Genomic DNA, 13,190 nt, shown 5'->3' with positions numbered 1-13,190 from the left:
GGAATATGTGCCACTGACAGCAATAGCACCGTGAGCACACATTGGAATTTTGTAAATACTGGTGCTTCTTGCCTGTGCAATCAAAAGGCAAAGTGAAACAGTTGTCTCACAATTATTCTGATCTCATTAAAGTCCACAGTGATGAAAAAGAAAATTTAAAAAAAAAAAATCTTCCCAGTGATTTCAAAGGTTTATAGTAATATCTGTGCATAAATAAGCAACAAAATAGTGATGATGTGTGGGTTGTCCTGTGGTCTGCTTCATCTCTCTCACAAGGGAAAGCTGTTATGACAAAATGAATGGCACAGAATCTTCTAGTATTAAACTGTGTTTTGGAGCCTCTGTACAGCTATTTGACAGTATAATTTCAACTAACATTGAAGTTCCCAAAGTTCCTACCTTGCAGTAAAACAATTTCACAGCACTTCCCAAGAAAGCCCCAGATTCCTGAATGTGCTGCCACTGCCCTCAACACAGTCCCATGAAATAACTTAACAGGGATTTTCTTGTTCATTCTGCCCAGGGAATATGCTTAAACAAACAAAATTTTATTTTAATCACATTTTTTTGGGCAACACCACTAACAACAATTTTGTCTGGTTGTTTTTTTGCTAATTACAACCAACACACAGGGAACTATGTAACTGATTCCCTTTTGATTTTGTTGTGTTCTCAAAGTAAAGGACGCTGCTGGCATTTAATTTGTAATCCACATCTAAACTTTCGTGTCATGAGAGATTGTGAACCCCTGAACAAGACTTGTTTAATTTTTCACTTTGTAGGAGACCAACCCTTTACCATCACAGACACATTTAATAGAATATGCAAAATGAATCTGTGGCAGCTACAGATTTCCTGCAGCTCCATAAATGCACGGCACATGGAGGGTTTTTCTAAATGCACGTAGATTGTTTTATTGTTTTTCTTCAGCTGACATGACATGACACCCTCCTTGCCTTGCCCAAAGATGAAATATGTTGTGATCTAAAGTATGTTTGCAAAAGATCACTCATGGCAAAGATCAGAGCCAGACATGTAAACTTAATGATCTGTGTTTTTTTCTTCCTGCAAACCTTCATTTTTAGAAGGGAGACATAAAAAGGCCCTCGTAATTTCTGGATTAGAACCAAAAGAAAAATCCCCTTGCATTATGTATTTCAGTGCACATTTAGGACTGACCATAAGATTGGTGTGGCTTTTCACTAGTAAACTTTCTTTTATCTTTATGGAAGATTTTCTGGACACCAGCAAATAAAAGAGGAATAAAGCTGTCTTCTGCACATCTACATAGCTTTTAATCAACCTCAGCTGATAATTAGAGAGTGAACATTAATGAGTCCATCTACCAGATCACACTGTAGTGAACCTGATTCCTCATAAAGTTTCAGTCTTTTAGAGATGAAACAGACTTTCAAGCCTGTTACTTAACTGAGATTTGTCAATTATTACCTTGAAAATATTTGGGGCTATTAGTTCACGATCTTTCATTTATTTACAGTCTGGGTGCCTAATTTAGTAAGGATTTTGTTTGTTTAGTTGAAGTTTCAATAAGCACAATTTATTTCCTCTAAATTTATATACTTATGAATATACATACACATATACACACAGAGTTTTACTCAGGCATGTATAAATAGTGAAAAACAAATCAATTTTATCATTTCACAGGTGGAGACAGAGAGAGATGAGCCAAGCATTGTGAGGCTGACCCACACTCATGCAGCTGATGCCATGGGCTGAATGTCACACAGCAAAGACCACTGTAGATGCAATGATGCTTCAGGTTAAGAACTCTAACTGAACTATTCACGGGTTTTTAATGGCTGCTGTACCTTTTTCACCACCTCCACCTCAATGAAAAATGAAAGTGCAGAAAAACGAAAGAAGATAAGAAGCCCTTGACTTTCCTGGGAGAAGTCACAGAGTAGGGGAAAAAATGTCCATGTGTGTTCATTTTAACAGCTGATGTTCCAGCAGTGACAGAGCACCGTAACAAAATTAAAGTTCATTTTAGCATCTACACCTGCTGCTGCCTATCAGCTCAAGAAGGCATTTTTAAACAGAAAGGAAGGATTTTCTCTATTTTTATGGAATACTCCAACTCTGTTCAGTAACAGCTGTGGCTAAAGCCATAATTTTTGGTGGAAGCAGACTTACCTTAATGAATGGAATGCTTTGGAAACTCCACCCTGGATGCCTGTACACAGGCTCTACAGTCAGCCACTCAGGAAAAGTCCTTCTTGCATTTGTATAAAAACCCCTAACAACAAACGGGAGTGGTGGGCTCATTGTTGTAAAAATGGCAATTCCTCCTTCAATACTCATTTCTGAAATTGTGCCCAGCCCAAATCACTGAAGACTGCGCCTAAGAGTCTAATAAAGGATCAATGCATCACAATGCTTTAAACTAAACAACAAAAGAAACATAACTAAGATCATGGGAACTTGTTTTTAATGTTGCATACAACCAATCTGTAGCCCAAAGCCTGCATCTTTTTAACCTGCAGAAGCCAGGCACGGCAGAGAAGTTTATCTGCATGAGATAAACCCCACTGACTGCTCCTGGGAAAGGTGTGAGACCCCTCTGCTGTCAGCTCTGCAGTGCCCATGGACCTGGCAGCTCACCCAGCCACCTCCTCCTGGCACTGCATCCTCTCCTGGGGCTGCCAGGGCTCTCTTACTCCCTTTGACATGCAGCAGGATTCTGTCATCCTGAAGTGCAGTCAAAGAGCTGATTTAGAACACTTCTCTGCTGCTCTTTGTAGGTGAACTGACTGAACTTTATTTGATCTGATTCTATTTAAGCTGACCTGAGTTTCTCATGAAATCCTTTCATGTCTCTTTAGTCCATCTTTTTCTACTATCTTAGACATAACTAAAGCTGCATGAAAAGTGATTAAAAATGATGCTATGGAAGGACTTCTAATAAAATTAGTCAAAGAGTGAGCTCATGAACTAGTGAGACTGTATCTTATTGCTAGGGAATAAATCGTGAACAGATGGATTAACTCCATTCTATCAACTTTCTCAATACGGCAGGAATAAATGAAGGAACAATTGGCATATTGACCTCTGTTCAACTGTCTCCCTCTGTCCAGCTGCATTATTTAGTGATAGATGAACTTCTAAAGATCCAGAGGTTCGGGGCAGTTCAATTCAAAAGCCACATTGACTAGATTGAGCTGAAACTTGTGTGTGTGCAAAATGAGCCTAGAGACTTCTCTTAAGGAGGAGAATTCTCCCAAGATTTTTCAGTCAGCTTCTGCTGTCAGATGGGAAACAATGTCTGTTATTAGCTATCAAGCACTGTCTAAGACATAGATAAAGACACTGTCCCCATCAAAAGACACACACAGCCATTAAAGAGAGAAAATAGGATGAATGGGATGAGCTGATGGGGTAATGTGTCCTGGTGTTGCAGCTATGTTTTAAAGCTAAGAAACTGTATTTTATATCACCACAGTGTTCTTTAAGGAACCTAGTAAGTTTTATCTGCAAATATGGGATAATAGTTCCCTAATGACCCCAAAGACTGGCACAAATAACACATTAAAAGGCTATTAGATGTTCAGTATACATAGCATTACATAGATCTGGTAAGGGCCATAAAAACCACTTTAGAAAAGGAGTCTGGGCACTCCTTGGGTGGAAAAATGCAGTGCACAGACATCAGTAGGAGATCAGGAATGATACAAAAAGCTGGGCATCAGAGAACAGTTTGATATGTGGATAAAGTACAGCCAGCAGTCTAAATTGCTTTTAATTTCTTAATAATGCTAGTCATGTTGTTACTATAATCAATATTCCTGTTTCTTAAGGAGCATACCCTAAACTGCATGATTTTTCTCCATCACAAATTTCTGCATCTCAAATTTCTTTGAGAACATCACATGCTTTAACCAGTGACTGAAGATTATCATAACTACAGATTACCTTTACTAACTGCAAGAGAAATTTTGAAAATCCCAATAGATGCCTCTTCACAAAGACTTGAAGCAGTTACTGTTTATATGGAGAAATAAATTTCATCCTGACCCCACAGCAGATGCAGAGTCTTCCTCTGCACTCAGAAAGCTAATCTCACAGAAAGCTGTGAAACTGTTGAGAGAAAATATTACCACTAAAAGTTTCATACCACTAGTTTAGTAGCTTTTATGTGCAGGGGGAATATAAAAGAATCCTTTTAATCTACGAAGGATTTTGATTCAATTCCATTTTATATGCACAGCATCAGTTAGACCCTATCTGCCTTCCTGTTCCCAAACTGTTCAAAGAGCTGCATTTGTGAGCCACAGAACAAAAAATATTCATGAGACCGAAAAAGCACCGAAAAAGATCTAAAATCTAGCAAAGTCTTGTGAACTGTCACTCTGAACAGCTCAGGGATCCAGCAGAATTAGCTGAACTAAGACAACTGAATGTGAAATCCAACTCCAACCTTGAGAAAAGAATATTATAAACTTAAATGTTGGAAAACGTTTCAAAATGTACCTAGTTATAATTACAGAGGGGTTTATTTTCAGTATTTGTAGTTAACATCTGCATGGATTTTTCGAGTGTTTTCTTAGCAAATATATTTCCCTCGTGAAGCTAATGATATTTTTCCCAAGCAAGAACAGTGATGACTTCCAGCTTGTGTGCTTTATAAACAAAGTACACAAAGCAAGAAAGGAGAGGAATGAAAAGAATTTAGTATTTCCTCCTCCCTAAAAAGGAAGATAAAAGAGGAACAAGGAATAGCAGATAGAGAGAGGCAGTTTGCTGTTTATGTTCTGGTGTTTTGTTGTTTAAAAAGTGATACAGCAATGTTGACCTGGTGACTTTAAGAACTGCATCAGTTTTCAATTCCTATTTTATCCTCCTCTTTACATCTATCTTTTTAAGTGCAAGCTCTGAATGTGAACTGACTTGAATTTTGCCAAGTCCACTATCTAAAAATGGGGAATAGGTTGAGAAAAGCATGTGCTTTGACAGTGTAAAAAAAGTAAATGTTTTAAGCGACAACCAAAGGAGTTATTATGTATTTATGGTTCTCTCAGTAAAGTGCTGATGTGACCCTGCCTTTTCTCCCTGCTAATTAGGCAAAAAGCATTCTCTACCAGCTGAGAAATCCCACAGCCTTCTGGCTTTTTGTAAGGAGCATTCATTTCTACCCTCCCATGCCCAGGGTATGTGGCATTCACACTGCAGAGAGATCTAGACCCTAAGCCTCCTGTGTGCAAGAAGCACTTGAGCTCCTGCATTGTCCCTTTGGTTTTAGGCTAAGACCTTTATATCACAGCCCTGACAAACGTCTCAGGCTGAAAAATTATCACTGCATTCAGAAAGTATGAAAAGGGATGAGAGAAAAGAATGAGTTGAAAAGCATCACTGTACCTTCAAGATTTCTTAAAGTACTTTCTCATTTCTAGCCCCAAATCCTCTAGATGGTGAAGTACATTTATGAAGTTTTTATTTAGGGCCTGGGGCATGCCAGGGTTAGGGTTTGAAGGAGAGATTTAGGATGTTTGAGTCCAATTTGAGTCATAATTCTGTCTCTTATTTTTTGTATTTAGAGCTCCATCCAACACTATTCGCTCTTGTAATGGATCATCTCAAAACCCTCACTGAGTTACCATAATCCTCCTAAGTGCCTAATTTTCTTGGATTGAGCAAACACTGCCCACAGCTCACAGAGGAGTGTAAATCAACCCCTTCAGCACTAAGAGAGTTTAAATATTCCTTTGCCAACAATGCTTGTTGGCAAATAAGTGTTCTCAGGACGTGTTACTGGGAATGTGCAGTGTATCAAGCACTAATTGGTATTTCCCTGGTAGAACAGTTCCCTGTCTTGTAGCAAACACAGTTTAAAATCTCCCTTTGAACTGACTGGCAGCAGAGATTTCAGTTCAAGCTCCCAGTGTTTAAACAGAACTTTCTTTTCCCCAGTTATATATGATGTTCTACCAGAAAAAATATTAAACCTTCCTCTGCAAGCTTTACCTCACTAATACTCCCTCCAGAGGGTCTAACAAACCTAGTTACACTGCTTGGACATGTTCTGTTTGCTCAGGATCCCTAAATCTCTCTCTGTCTCCAACTGATGGCCCTGGATTCTCCTTGACATTAGCTGAACATCAGAAAAGGAATGTAACATTGATTATTTTTCAGCAAAATATTAATCACGAATAGCAAGCCTGGTGAATACCAGACAGGATGCAAAAGTTCAGAATTCTGCAAGATCAGTTCAATAGGAGCACTGATTCTGTGTCTTTTGCTTCCTTTACATGACCAAAAAAAAAAATTAAAAAAATCAGTATTTCCTCTCTTATTCTAATTTTCCTAAACTGAGCTAAAAGAGGCCCCAAAGGGCTGAAAAGATATTAGTGAGCAATGGATAGACTGAATGGAAGATTTCAAAATGTCATGTCATGTACATAATGCTGGCTTCAGGGCAAATGAAAATGTTTTTTGTTTAAAGAAGGACTACACACAGAGTTTTATACAGCAATTCAGTTCTCCATGGTGTAGTACATATTGGAATCCACATCACAGTCACATATGGTCTGGGGAATATTAAGAAAACCATTAACACAGGCTCAGAAACACCAGGTAGAAGACTGGAAACAGGTAGAACCTCTTTTCACAGACAGTGCCAAAAAACCCTGTCAGCTCCTGCCTTTCATGTAAAGACAGAGTCTCCATAAGCGTGGAAGGCTCCCTCTAAAGGAAACAAAGCTGGTCTGGGTGGGTAACAGGAGGAATTTCCCTTCACACACTTACAGTCTGCACTGACACGTTCAGAGCAGCCCTGGGCTTTAATGCTGACTGTCTTTAGTGTGTCCCAGGGCAGACACAGGGTCACATCCTCACAGCATCATGGTGAACACTTTATTCATCTGTGTGAACACTTTATTCACACCTCACCTCAGACAATAACATCACTGGTGAAAGGACCTACCCTTGCTCACTGCTAAGAGTGCTCCAAAGGGTTTGGCTGCTCAAGCATGAACTGAAAAACATCACCCAACTCTATACAGAGGGACACAGGGCACTGCCACTGGGTCACCCCTGAGCCTGGGGACATCTTCTTCTGTGCAAGGTCAACTCATCCGCGACTGCTTCTCCTCTGAGGAGTGCCAAGAAGAAAAGAGGCACCTGAGATAGGTTTGTGCTCAGTGCAATGTCCCACTGTGGGCAGGGGTGATCCCTACACCTTGGGCTTTCCCAGCAGCTCAGTGGGAGCCAGCTCATAGAGCCCGGCAGTCCTGCAGGCAGCTGCCTCACCCTTTGGCTCTGTTCTAAAGTGACCTTCCGTAAAGGACCCATCTCTGATAAAGAATCAACCTCCGAGGCTTTTCTGGCCAAAGATCAGACTCTTCTCTTATTAAGACATTAGGCTGTTTGCTTAATGAGTGAGTCAAGAGACCCTGAGAAAGTCTATTTTTAGATAGAGAGCCATTATACAAATCTTCACAACTGTAACCAGCAAATGCATGATGAAAAATCTGCTATTGATGTCAAGTTTGGAGCATTGTTGCCTACACAGCAAAATGTGAGGGCTAAAACTAAAAATGTTAGTTTTAGAGAAATACCTGTGCAAATGTCTGGGACACGTGGGGTGTGCATGGCTAGGTGTCTATCCAACACCATCCACAACTCCAGCTGCAGCTACTTACATTCAGAAAGTCCTCTATATATATTCAGAAAGTCAAAATATTCAAAGTATATCCTCTCTCTATATATATATATTCAGAGAGTCCTCTATAAGCCCATGGTAGTGCAGAAAGGATGATTATGACTTTATGTTTGAGAGTCAGACAATGGGAACATTCAGTAAGTGATAGGGATTTTTTTTCTCCTTTCTTCCTCTTCAGTTAAAAAGAAGAAAAATTTTTGGTAAAAAAAAAAAAAAATTACTTGAAAGGAATGAAGCCTCAACATCATTTGAGACTAAAGTTTCTTGGAGAACACTCACAACTGTATCAAAATAGAAAAGATAAATACATTTACAGACAGAATCTGGTTATCATTTATGCCTCCTTATACCACACTGTGGCTTACCATAAAAGAATGACGTAAGGAAGGACTGACTTGAGGAAAATCATTACATATTTCATCCAAAAGAGCCCTGGAGTCTGAATATTTTCATTGATGTCTACTAGCTGTGACCAGCACTAAATTTCACATATCCCCAGCTCCTCATTTAATACACACAGCTGGGAGACAGGAGTAAGGCAGGTAAGTTTGCTTTCCTAGAACACCTCGAAATCCAGCCACAGAGTGATTAATTTCCTCAACTCTAATGGGTTGGAGAATGACTCTAACGAATTTGCAGCACACTGGCTGCCACAAGTGAATAAAATGGATTTTTACTGACCGTGAGCTCCCTTAAAAGACCCTGATTAAAGCTTTGCCTTCTGGTGCCCAGCAGACTGAAAATGCAGGTTCACAGCCTGATGGCTCACTGAGCAGCAGGCTGCATGCAGGTCGCTCTCACACTCTCAAACAGAGTGCATGCAATTAGTGTCAAATAAGCAGGCTGCAGTTGGAATTGGCCGTGCTCTCTCCAACAGCCTTCTTGCAGTGATTTATTACATGCATTTTTCATTCAGCTGAAGGGATCAAGCAGCCCCTAGTTGAATAAGGCCTCCCACAAAAAAAAAAAAAACAAAAAAAAAAAAAACCCAAACCAAACCAAAAAAAAAAAAAAAAAAAAAAAAAAAAAAAAAAAAACCCAGAAAAAACCAACCAACTAGTTCTGAAAACTGAATAATGTGCTTAATGACTGTATTTATTCTATTGCACAAGGCATGGTAAGTGATGCTGAGCTGAAGTCTTACTTTGACAAATACTGAGATTACATTAGCACAGAGATAAGACATAGTGGAAATAGGAAAAAAAAAACCCCAAAACCTTAAAAATCAAAATTTAGGCTCCCTCAACAAGATATTAAGGCAGTTAATTACATCTTATTGGCCACTGAATTTCCCCTGACCTATACAAATACTTTCACACAGAAATTCATTCTCCCTTATAGGAAGATATCTGGAAGATTTTTTGTGATTTACTTCAGGTCTGGGGAGCAAAGAGGAGTCAGATAACGCAGTCAGCGTAGCAAAACAAACAGAATTGAATCAAAGTGACTCGAGTTGTTTCCACTGAGATGTCAGAAACATGTTAATTACTGATTTTCTTGTAAGGACAGAGGCTACACTTGGATCTGGGCAATGTTCCCAGATCAGGTGAAACTCACCCACCAAGATCCAGCACTTCAAAGAAATAATCTCTGTAAAGCCAGGGACTCCTCCACCTTTTGTAAGTATTTTGAGTCAGCCTGAGGTGCCTAGTGTTTTACTTTCTTGTGTCCAATAACAAAAATAATTACTGCAAATTCAGCTTTCTGGAGCTGTGGAACAAGTTTTCCCTTGAACAGAGTTGGTATGGATACATTCACATCCTGCAGCAAACCCCCACACATTATGACTCATTTTCTGATTGAAAGAATATTTGATAACAAGCCAGGCTCTCTGAGCAGCTCTAAAACAATGGATTGAACGTTACCTTATAGTCTTTAATATTTTTGCCTTAGATAAACAGTCTAGCTGATGCACTGCCCTGGACCTGCTCATACTCTCAGTTTTCAACCATCTGTTTTACATCTTCTTACTCTTCCTCAGTAAGATGATGGCTATCTGGAACAAGAATTTTATGCAGAGTGTCTTCCTAGTATTAAAAGGCTCTAGAAAAAGCCCTCCAAATCTTGAACCAATCATGCAGACCAGATCCTCTCCAGTGGCAAGGAGCTGCAAGAATTCCGTGTGGACACTGAAACTCTGGCCCTGCAGCAGACCAGGCTGTTGCTGAAAACTAAAATATTTCCAGTTTGAATCAGACTTAGAGGATTTACTGTTGACAAAAGGGCTGAGATAATAGAAAAGGATCTATTCCAACAAATATTAGATTACAGTGTATTATAATAAAGCATAAATTAGGTTTCATTATATCCTGTACACTGTAATCTATATTAGATACATGATATTAATTTAGGAGAAGTTAAGTATTAGTGCAAGGATGTTGTCATCTGGCTTTTACTTTGTTTTAATTCCTTCCTTCCACATCCTTTCTACAGTCTTTTTATCATCTGACAACGGTAGATATTGCACAAACTTTACAGTCTGCTTTTTTATAGGATTGCACAGATGTGGAGTAATTCTGCTGTGCTGATCCTCCCACTAATCTGTTAATAACCCTTTCTCTCATAAAAATGGCATTTCTGCATGACTGAATCAGAGGATACTTAGAGAAAAGTACCGATGGTTGAGAACTTCTTGTCTTTTTACAATTATTTTTTCATGAGAAAGACAATAAGAAATCTTGAGGGAAGGTCAGAAAAGGGAAAGGTGAAAGGTGAAACAGAAGGATGTGGGTTAAAGCAACAATAAATTATTTTCTTAGGACACTTAATGGCTGTCTAGACGTGCCGTGTTATGGCAATTGAATAGAATTGCCTAAATAATTGGTTTGAACTGCTAAAAATATTTGGGAATACTTTGAAATTCCTCTATTTTGCAGCATTAAACCCACTATCCTACAGTGTTGAAAGGATAATATGAGGAAGGCTGCTAGTCTGAAAGCACTGTGTTACTGTTTTCATACTAAAGAGTGAATTCAGAGAAAACACGTAGTAGATAAAATCTAGTTTACCATTTTCCACTACAAACTTTCCATACGAAGAGTGATTTGGGGGATTAAATAAGCTCCTCCTGGGCTGATGAACTTCATTATCTAGCACAGAGGGGAATGGAAGGGGACACAGGTCCAACAAATGACCTCAATGCAGCTCTGAAATTCCAGACATGCAGAGGCTTCAAATGGCCTTCACACTGCCAAGTTCAGTGTCTTAGGGATGATCCCACTTCCTCCTGGTAAAACACCATAAACCTCTTCACTGGATCAGAACGCAAAAACAAAGGTTCATGCAAATAAAGGTTGGATTTGATGATCTCAGACAACTTTTCCTACCCTAATGGTTCTATGATTAAATAAGAAATTAAAAAGGTATTTCATGGAAGGCAAAGGAAGCTCTCTCAGTCCTTTTCTGCCTTTAACAAATTGGAGTAATTGGAGCAGTGAAGTTAGTTCTGAGTTAAAGCCAAGCAAAAACTGTGCTATAATTATTTCTGAGTGCTGGTGGTCCACTGGCAGTGTGCTGCTCAGAACCACTTTTTACAAGAAGTTGGACATTTCCCAAGATATTTTTTCCCTGTCTTCTGCTTGCACTCAGTAGCTGACACTGAGGTCAATTATTTCAAAGGTCCACAAGACTAACAAGTACCTGCCCACAGCAAATACAGCAAGTTACAAAAGTAATTTCTGTTGTTTCACCACGCTTAATATTGAATGTTACAAATGTGAGGAGATAAAGCAAAGTGTAAGTTCCCTGAATGCTCAAGCTTGAACCCCACTGGATATAACTCATATAAATAGTTTTGGGGTTTTTTTCCCAACAGAGAAGTTCTTCAGGCCTGTTTGTCCTTCTTTTCTGAAGTACAAGGTCCTTAATCTGAAGCTTTCCTCATACAGATGGAATGGTATAGAAAAAATACCATGTCAAATCATGATACACTGTCAGAAAAATTACCAAGTAGAAGCAAGCTGATCATAGCTTTTTTGTGGTTTTATCTGGAATAACTTGCTGCCTGCAATGCCCACATGAGCAGTGTTTAAGGGGTTGTCTAACCAGGCATTTTTGTTCCACATCTGTCAACTAAGAGTAGAGAGGTGTTTGCACCATGTAGCACTCTGGAATACCATGACACTTCCACAACTATTTCTGGCTTACAAAGCAAAAAAGTGGGTTACCTTGAGGGCTGTGGTATGTTCATCTGTATTTTATAAGTTACAGTTGTAACACTGTCCATATTTTATAAATTATATAACTTCAAATGTCAAATCACAGAATTTCAAAACAAAAAGGTACTTCTAATCATGAATATAACCAAACACATACAGCTTTGAATCTCTCACATCATAACAATTTGCCACAGTCAAAGAGCACATTGGGTTTGTTTTACACCCGTCAAAAGCTTGCATCTTCTTACATAAAATTACAGAACTGCAGAGTGACAAAATCATTCCACTTGGAAAGATTCTCAGGGGGTCTCAAATCTAACCTCCCGCTCTATGCAAACTCAGCTATTAAATCAGAGCAGGTTGCTCAGATTGCTTTGTTATTCTGCTCTTGAAGACCTCCAAGAAAGGAGCATTCCCAACCCCGCTGTTGGGAATCATTCACATGTTTCATTTCACAAAAAAAGAGATGTTCCCTTACACACTCCCAGCCAGAAACTGCCTCGTTTCAATTCATGACCATCAGCTTTTATTCTGCTCTGAACCTCTTCCATAAAAAGCCTGGCTCCCTCTTGTCAACCTCTCCTTGCAGAGGAAAGCTGCTGTGAACTCTGATGGAAACCTTGTGCATTCTGGTTAAAACAGACCTTCTCCCTCAGCCTTCCTCAGGCCAAAAGTGCCCCGAGGGCTTCCTGTGGGGCAGTTTGTCATTCACACCCTTGTAGGAAACCTGATGGGGCTGATTTTCTAGTTGGGAGTGAGCGTTCCTCTAGTTTTGTCATTGAAGGCTGATCAGTAAATATCCTGGGAATTGATATTCCAGACTAAGCCCAGCAGAAAACACAACTGAAACATCTCTGTTTAAGAGCCTAAAGGAAATTGCCTCAAGTTGCACCAGGAGAAGTTTAAATTAGGCATTAGGAAACAATTCTTCCCAGAAGGAGTTGTCAAATGTTGGAGCAGGCTGCCCAGAAAAGTGATGGAGTCACCATCCCTGGAAGTATTCACAGAAATGTGTGCTATGGCACTGAAGGGCATGGTTCTTGATGAACAGAGGTGATGCCAGGCTGACGGCTGAACTTGACAATCTTAGAGGTCTTTTCCAAATTGAACAATATGATGGTTCCGTAATTCCCATGAGAAATGCTGAGATGTAGGAGATGCAGCAAATTCAAATGCTTTATGTCTGACTGATGTGAGCTCAGTTCGTGGTTCAAGTAAAAAAGTCTCCAATGGGATAAGAAGTGACCAACTCTAAAGTAGGGCTTCATCTGGCCTGGGAATTCTGCTTCACTTTAGGTTTCATATGTTTAAAACCACTCAAACACAAAACAATAAAATTATTTTTTTTTTCTATG

General features: G+C 39.4%; 1 protein-coding gene across 4 annotated transcripts in view; it reads right to left on the bottom strand.

The window, feature by feature from the left end:
* Positions 1 to 13,190, bottom strand: part of CPED1 (cadherin like and PC-esterase domain containing 1) — a 155,357-nt gene that overhangs the window by 26,306 nt on the left and 115,861 nt on the right. The window lies entirely within an intron of this gene.

Source organism: Sylvia atricapilla, chromosome 5, assembly GCF_009819655.1.
Source record: "Sylvia atricapilla isolate bSylAtr1 chromosome 5, bSylAtr1.pri, whole genome shotgun sequence".
Taxonomy (NCBI): domain Eukaryota; kingdom Metazoa; phylum Chordata; class Aves; order Passeriformes; family Sylviidae; genus Sylvia; species Sylvia atricapilla.
The sequence above is the reverse complement of the archived record's forward strand: the minus strand, read 5'-3'. Positions and strand labels throughout refer to the sequence as shown.